This window comes from Anabrus simplex, chromosome 9 (assembly GCF_040414725.1).
Source record: "Anabrus simplex isolate iqAnaSimp1 chromosome 9, ASM4041472v1, whole genome shotgun sequence".
Classification (NCBI taxonomy): Eukaryota; Metazoa; Arthropoda; class Insecta; order Orthoptera; family Tettigoniidae; genus Anabrus; species Anabrus simplex.
The window spans coordinates 17,219,125-17,234,527 of record NC_090273.1 but is presented as its reverse complement, the minus strand read 5'-3'; the positions used below and the strand labels follow the sequence as shown (position 1 = coordinate 17,234,527).

At 39.4% G+C, this 15,403-nt stretch overlaps 1 protein-coding gene and 1 pseudogene across 1 annotated transcript in view; one reads left to right on the top strand and one right to left on the bottom strand.

Moving 5' to 3' along the window:
- The window catches only part of dpp (decapentaplegic), a 133,168-nt gene that overhangs the window by 15,414 nt on the left and 102,351 nt on the right, over window positions 1-15,403 (top strand). The gene's annotated exons all lie outside the window — the stretch shown is intronic.
- Window positions 2,167-2,284, bottom strand: LOC136881358 (5S ribosomal RNA; annotated as a pseudogene).

Here is a 15,403-nt window from a genome sequence, read left to right as displayed (position 1 = left end):
TCCTTCTTACCTTTTTCGCCTTTTGTCTAACTATTTGAGGTTGTCACTAGATAGGAAATGGCTAGGAGAGGGTAGAAGGGACCGTGGCCTTAATTAAGGTATAGCCCCAGCATTTACTTGGTGTTAAAATAGGGAAGCATGGAAAACCATCTTCAGAACTGCCGACAGTGGGTTTCGAATCCGCTATCTCCCAAATGCAACTGATAGCTACGTGACTCAATCCCTGAACCAAGTGCTCGACTTTCTTTTTAAAGAGTAAATCATTTCCTTATCCGAGGTGGTGCAGCCCAGTTTAGCTGGATGTACCATTTTATTACTAGTCATTCTTAAATTTCTGGCAATTAAACCCAGATCTTCGAAAACTGCAGCCAACAGCGCTGCTTAAACAACTCATCTACCTGAGCAACAGCCCTAAATACCAATCAGGATTGATTGATTGATTGATTGATTGATTGATTGATTGATTGATTGATTGATTGATTGATTGATTGATTGATTGATTGATTGATTGATTGATTGATTGATTGATTGATTGATTGATTGATTGATTGATTGATTGATTGATTGATTGATTGATTGATTGATTGATTGATTGATTGATTGATTGATTGATTGATTGAAGCGTACACCACACAGTTGCGATTTTCTGTGGTAGTTCATAGTACTAAGACGAACACGAACTGTTGGCGCAACTGAAAACCTCTGCCCTTTGAACTGACTATTCAGCTAAGAGCTGAACAAGGTACGTCTGTAGCAGTGCTCATAAATGTTATATTGCCCGTAACGTAGGTAAGTTGAAGAATAAAGAAACAGATGGACACTGGATCCTATTCAAATTCGCATAAAGACCAGCTGTATATTACTGGAGCTGCAATATCCTTCAAGGTCGACTCTTCTCTGGATGTTCCCAGGTGCGGTGGTTTACGCAGGGCATTAAGCTAACTGTGTGAGCTATGCAGTTCTCCTTGAATTGGCTCTCGGACGGGTATTGAACCCATGACCTCCTGAGTTCCAAAACAGGCTCTCACTGACCACCTGGTGCTCGCGACCTGCAGGTTGAGCACTGGGAACACGTGACTCTGTGGTGACTGGAGTTTAACCCGCTTTCTGCGGCTCTGGATCAGATTACCGCAACCTAGCATTTTTGGCAACATCCTGCTTGAAGTCATCACAAGGAAAAGAAAAAAGGCGAATCCGTTCCATCCAAATACAACTTGTATTAGAATATTTTATTTTTTGAACACCATCTCCTTTGATCATGTATCGCCATCGTTTACTCGACTTGCACGGCCTCGTCTTGATGTGCGATGCATTTACCACGCACTAAAAATCCTTCATAACTCAGCAATATGAGCATTTCGTTAAGTATCGTTCCTCATATTGTTCGTGGACTGCAAAGAAATAGAAATGGCGTGTGGCTTTTAGTGCCGAGAGTGTCCGAGGACAAGTTCAGCTCGCCAGATGCAGGCCTTTTGATTTGACTCCCGTAGGCGACCTGCGCGTCGTGATGATGATGATGATGATGATGATGATGATGACACATACACCCAGCCCCCGTGCCAGCGAAATTAGCTGATTATAGTTTAAATTCCCGACATGCCGGGAATCGAACCTGTGACCCTGTGACCAAAGGCCAGCATGCTAACCATTTAGCCATGGAGCCTGACGTAATTTTGTTAATATCTGCTTTTCCAAATTAAGACTGACTCAAGAAATGTTCTCAAAGCATCATGCCTGAGGAAAAGCTTAATTCTCTCGCACTGAGTAAACAATCTGGATTAGTTCAGGAAAAAGTGGATGATTAGCTCAAGTTTGCTGCGCTCACTGCCGCGACTCTAAAAAGAAGAAAGAGTCGAAGTCGCCTTCAGGGTGGGTTCAATTTTTCCTCCCAATGAGACCGCAATGATGCGCCGAACTTGACATTTTGGTTTGCTGTACTGTGATTCGGTATCGTTGATGTCACTGAAGCGACAATTTCGTGCGAGAACAAGTCTCAGGCAGACTCCAAGGCAACGGACTCTCCAAAAGGGAATTGAGCCGACGCCAAGTGGTGTTTCTAAGCGGTCACCCATCAAATTACCGACCACGTTCAATGTTGCTTAACTGCGGTGATCAAACGATAACAGGCGTATTCAACATGGTATGGCCGTTGACAAAAGGGAACTGAGCCAACGGCACGTGGTGTTACCAAACGGTCACCCACCCAAGCACTGGCCACGCCCAATGTTGCTTAACTGCGGTAATCAGACAAGAACCGGTGTGTTCGTCATGTATGGCCGTTGGCAAAAATGTATCATTCAAATTAAAATTACCAACCCTTATATAATCCTATATATTTATAAAACTGTATAAGGGCCTATTTGTAATGTTAAGTCCAGGGGTTCTCCTTGATGGTGGGGGTGGTAGAATATATCCCGCCTGTCGTAAGAGGGGACAATACCGTGATTTTTGGACAAATATTGCATCTGATGTGTGTATGTCTACTCCTTAGTCCCGTTTCTTCATACGGGGTAGGAGATGAGGTGAGATTAATTGATATGGTATGTTTAATGGCCCGATGCCCTTCCTGGCACCAGCCTCAGTTGAGCAGCCAATGAATATGAAATGAATGATGGACAATGGAATTGGGTAAGAAGGTCCAAGGAATTGATTGTGGAACTCCCCGCATCTACCTGGACCGAGCTCGATAGCTGCAGTCGCTTAAGTGCGGCCAGTATCCACTATTCGGGAGATAGTAGGTTCGAACCCCACTATCGGCAGCCCTGAGCATGGTTTTCCGTGGCTTCCCATTTTCACACCAGGCCTTAATTAAGGCCACGGCTACTTCCTTCCCATTCCTAGCCCTTTCCTGTCCCATCATCGCCATAAGACCTATCTGTGTCGGTGCGACGTAAAGCAACTAGCATTTACCTGGAAATAAAAAAAGGGAAACCACAGAAAACCATTCTTAGAACAGCCGACGGTGGGATTCGAACCTCTCATCTACCGAATGCAGAGATGAGCCCTCGGCCCGTACCCAGTGAGCCCGTGCTTTGCATAAAGCCTGGGACTGCTAGATATTAGAACATGGTATGGACAGCGCAACGACTTCTGGTTCACTGCTCTCATATCAGACAGCTTGTCAGTTTACAATATATAGGCCTATCCATCAACATTGATCTGCATTTAGGTCAGTCGCCCAGGTGGCAGATTTCCTATCTGCATCTCATGAGTATCAGAGAAAATCCTTGATCGAGCCTAAGATCCAACCGAAACCTTCGGGTAAGAGACCATTATACCACGGGGCTGGCAAATTTGGTGGCGGAACTCGGGAACATTGAAATGAAATGAAATAGCGTATGGCTTTTAGTGCCGGGAGTGTCCGAGGACATGTTCGGCTCGCCAGGTGCAGGTCTTTTGATTTGACACCCATATGCGATCTGCGCGTCGTGATGAGGATGAAATGATGATAAAAGACGACACGTATACCGAGCCCCCGTGCCAGCGAAATTAACCAATGATGGTTAAAATTCCCGACCCTGCCGGGAATCAAACCCGGGACCCCGTTGACCAAAGGCCAGCACGCTAATCATTTAGCCATGGAGACGGACAATTCAAGATCATTTTTCATTACTACAATAATAGGTTGAACTCGTGAGCAGTCTTCTAACAGGCGCGGCGTAGATAACCTCTGTTTGTGAAGCGACGCCAAGTGATGGAATTAAAAGCCAGGTTTTAGTTTACCCTATTCGTGGAATTGGCGCACTAAGTAAAGGCGAAGGCCACAGCTTCCTGTCAACATGTATTAATGTAGGGCAGTCCCACAAAGTGGCCCACATCAGCGGCCCTGAGCTGTGAACGACAAACGCTACCTTCGGTCCTTCTTCATCTCACTATGTGCTGTAATGTTGAACATTCTGTGGAGAATAATACTAACTGTTCACATTTTAAAAAGTCTATTGCAGAATTTAACCTTCCCCAACCCAATGATTCCATTTTTCTTATTTTCCCTAAAATGTTATGGATTTTTGTGCAGAAACTGTATTCATACCTATTTAAAAGGGATTTTCAACAATTCTCTTTTCCTGTGTCTAATAAAAATGGGCAGGAGAGTGTTATGGGCGTTCAGACGTGAACTCAGCATATTTTAATACACATTTTGTAATTTCATAATAAGAAAACATTTGTTCAAAAACTTCTAAATGGTCCTCACCTTTTAACATCAACTAGGACAAAATACACGTGTAATATCAACATTCCATCTTCCCTAATTCATCAGCAAGGATGAAAATAGCAACATATCACTTTTAAAAATTCAAATTTGTGTCACAGCAATAGGCAGAAGATTCATGAGTATATTTTTTTTTCAAGCTAATAACACTAGGACTTCCATTGATCATAGGTGCGAGTTCCACTTAGTATTCTAACATCCTGGGGGAATACACATCCTAAGTACTTGAATACCATTTTGTATGCCCTACTTCATAGGTTTCTACGCAACTGACACGTAGCAAGTGTCTGCGTTGTTTGAGTCACGAATCTATCAGCTACTGCCGGCTGCCCTGAAGATAGTATGCCATAGTTCCCCATTTTCACACCAGGCAAATGCTGGGACTGTACCTTAATATTAAGGCCACGGTCGCTTCCTTCCCATTCATAGCCCTTTTCTATCCCATCGTCGCCATAAGACCTGTCAGTGTCGATGCGACGTTAAAACAAATTGTAAAAAAAAAATAGATCATCCATGTATACTGAGGACAACAGTGAAAGATTGCAGCTTTGCCTAGCCCCTGTAACTGCTTTGAACCAAGAACTCATTCTATCATCAAATGTCACTTCGGCCCGACTATCAACATTAATATATGTAATTATTATTATTGTTACTATTATTAATGTTCATTAATGTTTATTATTATTTCACACAAAGTTTTGTCGTGTGCATAGAACATCAGTGAGTTCGTGCTTGCTTGGCATACTAATTATGTGGCAGTGTTGACAACACTGTCCACAGAGAATACAATTCTGGATCGATGTCCGGTGAGCCTTTGGCGGCAGAGTTGGTGGAGGATCTCGTGGACTGGAGTTCAGGTGTATACATGCCGGAGTGCGAAATTGGGCTATTTTCTTTCCTCATTGTTCATGGCAGGTGTCTGTCTTATGTTATCTTTCTCGGATATGAGCTTAATAATACCAACAGAAGAGTCAAAGTCAAAGAAACCCGTCTTCCATAATCTCGAAAACCATAGATTAAGGAGAGGGTATTGTTTATTGTAATCATTCCATAATTTGTGATACATCCAGTATACAAAGAACAGAACAGAAGAAAGAGACAGGTATTCGCTCCAAGTTTTTCACGTGGAATTTGCTAAACTCAGTACAGGACACATTCACAGCGGCTAATAAAAAACTGGCCAGTACTGAACGATCGTGAGGACGCCCTCTCGAGGGAGATAATTAAAAATGTCAACTCAGCCGAGAGTGTCCTCCAACACAACATAACCAGTTCGGTGAGATTCTTGAGTCGTCGACATCAGCCGCCCAGCAGGTGTTCAACCCGGGGCGCGCGACTCACACACACAGTGTTTGTTGTGCAAACTACTAAAAGATGAACAGTTCCCTTGAGAAACTGATTAAAAACATACCCTAATTTGGTGGCCATCTTGTGATGGCTTCAAGCCATCTATCGCGGTCACATGGTCCTACTTTCAAATACCATACAAACCATTCCCGTATAAGTAATACTTTTTGAACTATTTCATGAAAAGCTTCCATCGAGTGTTTGTTTGAGACCCCGCGACCCTGAATTTCAAAGTCATTATGTAACTTTTAAATCAGGAATGTTACAGCAATCAATCAATGATCTGCATTTAGGGCGGTCGTCCTGGTGACGGATTCCCTATCACTTGTTTTTCTCATATTTACATTTATTTATAATTGTTTACTAAGCATTTTCTTAAATATTTACAACGAACCTGGAAATTTATCAAACATTTCCCTTGATACTTTATTCCAATCTCTTATTCCTCGTCTTATAAATGAATATTTTCCCCAATCTGTCCTCTGAATTCCAACGTTATCTTCATACTATGATATTTCCTACTTCTAAAAGCTCTACTCAAACTTATTCTTCTTCTTATGTCATTCCACGCCAACTCCCCACAGACAGCTCGAAACATACCACATAGTCGAGCATCTCGTCTCCTTACTCCCAAGTCTTCCCAGCCCAAAGTTTGCAACATTTTAGTAACACTACTCCTTTGTCGGAAATTACCCAGAACAAATTGTGCTGCTTTCCTTTGAATCTTTTCCAGTTCTCGTATCAAGTAGTCCTGGTGTGGGTCTCTAACTGCGGTCTTACCAGAGATTTATACGCCCTCTCCTTTACATCCTTACTACAACCGCTAAACACCTACATAACCGTATGAGGGATCTGTAACCTTTCTTAACTACCTCGTTAAAATGATTACCCCAATAAAGATAATTCCAACACCTAGGTACTTACAGTGTTCCCCATCAGGTGCTATCATCCCATCAACACAACAATTAAAACTGAGAGGACTGTTCCTCTTGGTGAAACTTACAACTTGCCTTTTCATCCCATTGTCTGGTGTCACAGTTCCCCTGCAGTCGCTCACAGATCTGCAACTCGTTTACTACTCTATACAGTACAACATCATCCTCAAATAGCCTTATCTCTGATTCCACTTATTTACTCATATCATCTATATATATAATAAAACATAAAGGGCCAATAATACTGCCCTGCGGGACTCCCGTCTTAATCATTACAGGATGAGATCATGCTTCACCTATTCTAATTCTCCGAGTTCTATTTTCTAGAAATGTAGCCACCCCACTCTTTTGTATAGTCAGCTGCGCTTATTTTCGTCAGTAATCTCCCATGATCTACCCTATCAAAAGCGATGCAGTCCATTTGACCTCCTGAATCTAACACATCTGCTATACCTTGCTCGAATCCTCAAAGTTGAGCTTTACTGGAATAACTTTTCCTAAACCCCAACTGCCTTTTATCAAACTAGTTGGTAATTTGGCAACCGAGACTAATATAATCAGAAAGAATGCTTTACCAGAACTTACAAACTACACATGTCGAGCTAACTGGACTGTTTACTACGTAGTGCTCAACATAAACTTCATTTCGGCGTTCCTGACCCAACAGGCAGAGTTCTCCTAGACGACTGCTTCACTACCGCTTCTGAGTACATATTTCCTATTGTTGTTTGAATACGGAGATTTTTCGGTTTCGACTCGGTTAAATTTTAACTGTTAGGTGTTTCAGTCTGCTGAAACTGAAACCGCAGACTAAAAATCCTTAACAGTTAAGAAAAAGTTAATACGTAGGGTCAGTTTACAGTTTCTTGGAATATTTTGTAATTCCTTTATATTAAATTTTTAAATTACTATCTACTTTGGTAGCCAAGATACGCAAACATTTCAGAATAATTATTTTATTAATGGAATATAATTTTCTTTAAACTAAACATCTTATTCTTTTTAACACTTGAAACGTGTTGTATTTTAGTTAAAGGCAATTAAAGCTTTTTTAATAGTCACAAATAGCTTATTTTTAGAAAGTGATCTTCACGCTTATTGTACCTGACTGAGGGTTAAAACAAAATGTTCACCGTCATCAGTGGTTTTTAAATGTAGTTATTTTGAACATACCTTATTAGTAATCTAACTCAACTAATATGAAGCTTGGCGTTTGAAAAATCTGACAGGGCAACCTTTCACAGTGAAAATGGTAGAATTTGTTTGTACTTCCAAATTATTAAACAAAACATGTTTCTCAGATTAAGTGAAACAAAAATACAGTTTTTTTATAATTTCACACAAAATCACTTTCATGGAGACATTCCAATAATTATTACTTGACTATTTTATATTCACAGTCAAACTTTTTCCATTGTTACAGAGAAAATCTACGAGAAAAAGCGTTTTACTGAAATAAATTGTAATTGAGAAAGTTATGTGTTTTTAAAATGTAGCTTATAAATGCGCATAAAGTACTAGAGTATACGGCATAGGTGTTGTTTCACTATATTTATTTATTTATTTATTTATTTATTTATTTATTTATTTATTTATTTATTTATTTATTCATTCATTTATTTATTTATTTATTTATTTATTTATTTATTTATTTATTTATTTATTTATTTACTGACTGTAATTCTTAAAAGAAATTGTATGTTTCTGGTGAAAAGGAATTAACTCCACATGCATTAAACATGTTTCAAAGACCGAGTGATTTGTACAGTGTATACAAAATTTACAATGCTTTACTTAGTGTGACGTTCACACAAACACGCACATAGAGACACTCCAGTAATGTTATCATTCTCAAATACAAAATTTAATTTACACAATGTTTTTTTCTTTACAAAATGTTTGAATTTTGATAGTTACAAGTTCTAGTTTTAAATTGGGTATGATCACGATATCAAGAGTTATGAAAACTACAAGCTTGCTTGCTTTTTGCACTGTTTCACTTGCGATGTTGATTGATTATAATATAAGAGAATGGTAACCATATGAAATTGTATTATCTTCATATCATGGTTTTGTTTTACGCTCGCAAGGAGCTCAAGAATTGTACTATTATTTGGGATACATGATTAAGCTGTTCATTCTCCCAGTACGTACCCGCCGTTGACTGTCACTGCAGCAGTAATGTCATCTGTTGGAGATGAGAGGGACCACAGCAATAGTCAGGCACTGTTACGTTATGCTTTATCAGCTTACTACCACATTTTGTTCCCTTCCGACAATCTGTGAATTAGCAGAAGCTACCAAGAACCGGCCCAATACCAAGACGACGGTCGGCGGGAACTCTGGAGCGGGTGCTTGAATTTTATTGACATAAATATCTCTTATGGCTAAGAGGTCATCTGAAATTAGCGATAAAAAATTTGTGAGGCGATGTTACCTAGCAACCGTGCAGGCTGTGATTTGAAGTTTTGGCTGAGAGACGTATAGGACATATTTATGATTATTTGATTTTCCCAAAAGGGAATTTGACACTATTCATTCCTGACAAGACTAACCAACCATCTGCCCATTATTTTGGGTTTTAGCGGATAAAGTTCAGTACATATCTATATATTAATGAGCACTATTTCAGAACGGTTAATTACTGAGATAGGCCTGTACCAAATTTCAGCTTGATTACTCCAGCAGTTTTGGTGTCAACTGAATCAGAAATAATCAGTCACCATCGCATTTTCTGATTTTACGCGAACTTTTGCAAATAATATACATATTTTAGGACAACATTTAGAAATAAAACATAGTCACGAAACACATGTTTGTGCAAAATATCATGGAATTCAGCCCTGCTATTTAGACGTGAAGGCAGACAGACGTCATCACATATACACCCAGGATTACCAATGCCTAGCAGTAAAATTACCATCCAGTGTCACAAAAATTACCCTATTTTCACCCAAAATACCTTGTTTTAAATAGTAGACAAGAGTGAGTTACTTTAAAACCGACTTAAGCAGCAAAAACCATGAACAGACAAAATCCACTAGGTCCACCGCTTAAAATACAACGACCTTAATTTTGAAACAATTTTACATCATAAAATTAGGCGAAGATGTGTTAACCAGTTTAATTTAAATATGCATTATTACATTCATTCATTCATCAAAAGTAAACTTCACTTCCCTCATACACTGCTCCTCATTATGGTTGTCGTCGGCCCAAAATTAATGAACCCGATACGTTTTTCATTTCCCTTCATTGCAGCCATCAGTGCCACTACAGTGTCAGTTTTTAACTTCCCTTTTCTGTAAAATGTTTTGTAGTTTTAGAGAACACCGAATACCCGTACAACAGACTACAACTTCTGCTTATGCAATAATGAATACGCTACCAATCAGATTCTTCAAAAAAGAGCTGCTGTAGCATTACTGAGTAGTAAATTGTGTACAAAGCTTTAAAACCTTGTGAATTATTATTTACATTTCTCAGATTTCCCTAAAGATCCTGATTTTCACATTATCCTCCAAGATAGACAGAGCTCACAAAATTACCCGCAAATTGGGTATTTGCCCACCAATTGGCAACCCTGTATTATGCCCCCTTTTTAAACCATGTCATTTGACGTGAGCATGTTGTCCGGCTGAGGAAATGGCTGCAGACCAATGCCCTTCATGGAGTTGTACAAAGATGGATAATGGATGTTGAAGACGAAAGACAAATTGTAATAATTCAAGCCGTACAGAGACAGCCCATGTAAACGGTACTGTGTAATTAAATTCTAGTCCATACGTTATTCTCCACTGCCTTGTAAATCAACGTTAATCAAATAAATATCGAACAGGGGGCAGGCCTTGTTAGTTACATTCCATCGCGTCATAAACAAATAGGCTCGGCCCCCTTTCATCTGCCTATCGTGAACAAAATGCTTTTTATCGCTTTTCAAATCAACGGCCTTGAGCCGAATTTGCATACCGATGGGCAAGCTGGGAACAGCCTAGCGGCACGCCTCAAGTCCCTGCATTTACAATTGGACACACATCAGTAAAAGTTGCCAAATTTATAAGCAAATTGGCTCTGTCAAACGATTGAAAAATCTATTTCTGAGAATTTCAAAGGAACAAATGACAACGTTTTATCGATCTTTAACATTAGATTGATGATAAAGTTAAAATTACTACACCGAAAATAAACGCAAATCACAATTTATGACACTGGTTAACGCAAGTCCTGCAAACGTTTCGTGCTTGTTTTGTTCTTAAATTATTATTATTATTATTATTATTATTATTATTATATTAATTTTACTGCACGGTTTAGGGGCACCGTGCCTGCCTCTTACCCGAAGGCCCCAGATTCGATTCCCGGGCATATCAGGGATTTTAACCTGGATCTGAGGGCTGGTTCGAGGTCCACTCAGCCTATGCGATTACAGTTGAGTAGCTATCTGACGGTGAGATGGCGGCCCCGGTCTAGAGAGCCAAGAATAACGGCCGTGAGGATCGTCGTGCTGACCACGCGACACCTCGTAATCTGCAGGTCTTCGGGCTGAGCAGCGGTCGCTTAGGAGGCCAAGGCCCTTCGGGTCTGTTGCACCATGGGGGGTGGTTGTAAGAGACAGGTTACCTCGGATTAAATAGGGGTACGTCAGTCGCCGTAATTCGGAATACTGTAACGTATTCAAAACCTCAGCAACATGTATATAACGTTCATCACGGTCCAACAGACCGTGGAAATTTCATCTTTAAGATAATGAAAAAGAGCAATTTTGTGAACATTTTCATCCTTATAGCAATATGAACAAACTATGTGAAACATTACTCGTGCAATAAAGTAAATGTAGATCAAGGTTATGTTTCGTAGATCTGGAGAAGGCATATGACAAGAGTGCCAAGCAAAAAGATGTTGGGTATCTGAGGAATTACGGGATTAATGGTAGTTTATTATAGGTTATCGAAGGTATTTATACTGGCAATAGGGCCACCGTCAGAATTAGTTGTAGAATGAGTTATTGGTTCAAAGTAGTAATAACAGAGGTTATAATCCTTCACCTTAATTGAATCAGTGTTCTTTGACAGAGCGTTAGTTAAGGAAAGGTGATTTTTGGGAAACTGAAATAAATTATTTTAGAGGAAATTCATAATCCTAGTAGTATGAGCTGATGGTCTAGGTTAAGTATAATACCTTGTAAAGGAATTGTACACGCGTATTTACGTTTTTACTGCGATGTGAAATACGAGAAAATCCGCCCTTTAATAAAAATCTTACAGGACCATCATAAATATACAAAGGAATTATACACGCGTGATTTACGTTTTTATTGCGATTTGAAATACGAGAAAATCCGCCCTTTAATAAAATCTTACAGGACCATCATAAATATACAAACAATATAGGTATTAAGTGACATTAGTGAATGACATGTTAATGTAAATAATGCACAAAGCACATATCATACAAGAATCACACATACATAAAACAAGAGTAGAACAGATGTCGAGAATGAAATGAGAAATAAGGTGGGTTTATTTTCCATATTACTGTTTGTAGGCGAACTAAAAGTTTCTTCGTAAAATAGCATGTGTTCACTTGGGACGCCATGCTTCATATTTACCAAGTCTTGTATCTTTTTTCTGTTTTATTGCCATATGTCCTGCTGGGTAGGCGAGTGTAGTTGGTGGAGAGACAGGTCCTCGCTGAATTGCCATGAAGAATGTGTGGCAATATAAACCGCTGATGTTATTGAACCCTTTAATATACAGTAGGCAATGGAAGCAGTTTGGCCTGAAAACGTGAAAGTAGTTACAGGGACGTAAAATTTGGTCCTTTTAGCAACAAACTCGACTGTTGCGTAATACTATGAGTAGTTTAAGTTTATAAAATGATGTTTGCCATTTAAACACATCACTCCACTTGAAAATGAAAGACAAGTCCTGAAGGACGTCACATTTTACACAGTTAATAATAATAATGCAAAAGATTACGTGCTTATCGTAATTCAGAAGCATTATAATTTGTGTTCTGTACGTGCAGAGAGATGGCCTTGATCGTCGTCTGTAGCCATGATTTCTATAATGCTTGTTGTAGTCGGGATTTCACTTCTCAAGAAGTCTGTAAACAACAGATGGTTGATATTTCCAATTACACTGGACCTTTGACGGTCGAGCGAAATGTCCTCTTAGATAAAAATCCATGTATTGGCTGCCAGAGATCAAAGTCGGATTCCCGCGGGGATCATGGAAGTTCAATAAGGAACATTACCAGAGGAGATAAGTGGATCAATCCTTCCCTTTTCGGCCTCTTTTATTGACACATAACTCACGCGAGTGACGCTACTGGCCGGCTGACTGAACACTTTGGTCAACAGTTCCTAGTACTTAATGGGCTTACCGCACCTGAAGAACTTAGAACACTATGGTCAGCAGTACTGAGTACTTAGTGCACCTGAAGAACTTAGAACACTATGGTAAGCAGTTCCGAGTACTTAGTGCACCTGAAGAACTTAGAACACTATGGTCAGCAGTTCCGAGTACTTAGTGCACCCGAAGAACTTAGAACACTATGGTCAGCAGTTCCAAGTACTTAGTGCACCCGAAGAACTTAGAACACTATGGTCAGCAGTTCCGAGTATTTAGTGCACCCGAAGAACTTAGAACACTATGGTCAGCAGTTCCAAGTACTTAGTGCACCCGAAGAACTTAGAACACTATGTTCAGCAGTTCCGACTACTTAGTGCACCCGAAGAACTTAGAACACTATGGTCAGCAGTTCCGACTACTTACTGCTCCTGAAGAGCTTAGAACACCATGGTCAGCAGTTCCGAGTACTTAGTGGACCTGAAGAGCTTAGAACACTATGGTCAGCAGTTCCGAGTACTTAGTGCACCTGAAGAAGTTAGAACACTATGGTCAGCAGTTCCGAGTACTTAATCGGCTTAATCCACTTGAACTCCTTATTTGAATGGGTCCCGGCGACTTCCTTAAGAATATTTTTCTTTCTTTCTGACAGCCCATTCCTACTACGTACAGGCATTTCACTTTGTCTACTGTACTTAGCCTGATAAGAGAGGGATTTCGGTTGTTCTTTTTAATGTCTTTTGAGATAGTTCAAATGTTGACTCCATCTTTCGTGCCCTTCCTTCAGTCGCTGCCTTGTTTTCATTTTTTATGCCCAATTAAGGAGGGCGTTCGAACTTACAGTATTTAGCACACTGTTTCGTCTTTCTTTCCCAGTGACTTTTCATCCGTTCGCTAGGTTTTTTCGGGTTCTTCTGTCAATCCTCTATCTTTCTGTTTAGATTTTCCACAAAACTTGAGTTTGTTTATTAAGATTCTTATTTTTCTGTCTTGAATGGTTTCTTCGTTAATACCAATTTCTTGCAGGTCTCCTTTTATTTCTACTTGCCAGTTCTTGTGCTTTTTAGGGATAGCGCTAGGTTTCAAATTTATTTCTTAGTCTATTGTTATCCTTCTGTGTAGGTGGCCGTGAAATTTTAATCACTTTTTTCTGATAAGATTTCTGATTTGATACATTTACTGTTGCTTCTTTTTCATCTAAATTCAACTTTAGCATTTTGGTCCTAGAATTTTTCGGATTATTTTTCGCTCTTGTTTTCGGTGTTTTTATTTGTGATTTTTCGCCGATTATCAGAGCTCCCCATTCGTAAAATAGTTCTGACTACAGTGATGGTTGTAGTATCGTAATTTTGTGTTTCGTGACATGAGCTTTTTCTATGTCTGAACCAGGTGATTTTGAACGCGTTTTGTCATTTTTTAATCCTTGATTTATTTACTTGCTCATTGGTCCTCGCTGGTTGAATAATTTCGCTTTGATACTCGAATTTACCTACTTGGGAGTTTTTGTTCAAATATGGTGATTAATGGTTGGTTGCATCCTCATTTCATTTGTACCACATGTTGCATCTTTTTGTACAAAATTTGGAGTCCGGTATTTTATGCTATTTTATGAAATTAATATACGAACTAGATTTCTTCCTGTCTATTGTTGGAGAGGATTGCAATCTCTGGGCTATCCAGGAGAATTTTGTTTTGAGGAGTCTATTGATTCGACTTATTTTAGTTTCAGTTTTCCATTTGATAATCAGTTTTTACAGAACGGAATTGTAATTGAAATAATCCGTCTGCTTGTGTGACTCCTGTTTTATTTCGAAACTTTCGGAGATATCTCCTAAAAGAATGTAACTTCTGATGTGTCGGTTATAGTTTATTTGACAATTTCCTTGTACGTCTGTCGACTTCGAATTCCTCTAGTAAGTTGAACAGTATCTGTCTGTCTGTCTGTCTGTCTGTCTGTCTGTCTGTCTGTCTGTCTCTCCTTTTATTGAGCCATAGGCCTACACCTTTCTGAAGTCAAATAATGTTATTTCTCTTTGTAATTGCTCTTTATTCTTCTTCGTATTATTTTTATTATTATTATTATTATTATTATTATTATTATTATTATTATTATTATTATTATTATTATTATTATCATTATTATTATTTAACCTATGACCTATCCACGGCACATTCCAGAAAGGTTAAGGTAAAGTAAGTCCCTCTGAGAATATTGGCGGCTAGTAATTAAAAAGCAAGCAGGATATCAAGAGACCACCGGCCATGTAATCTGGGAGGAGCAGAGGAACCTCTGGTTCCCATTCGCTCCCACCATTACACTACGTTTTATGGCCGCTGCTTTTGGGCGAACAGCTGTGCTTCGGTGGCTCTGCTATCTTTTACGGTGACTTAACATTCATTTTCCAAGGTTACTGCTTGCATTCAGCGAGATCGCTACCACTCTACAGAAAAATAAAACTCGCATGTGCAATTTAAACACCTGTGCACTGCCATTACAATTTCGCGGACAACGAACAAAAAATTCCCCGTATGGGTGGGGGCGGTAGAAAACGCGCGCGGCG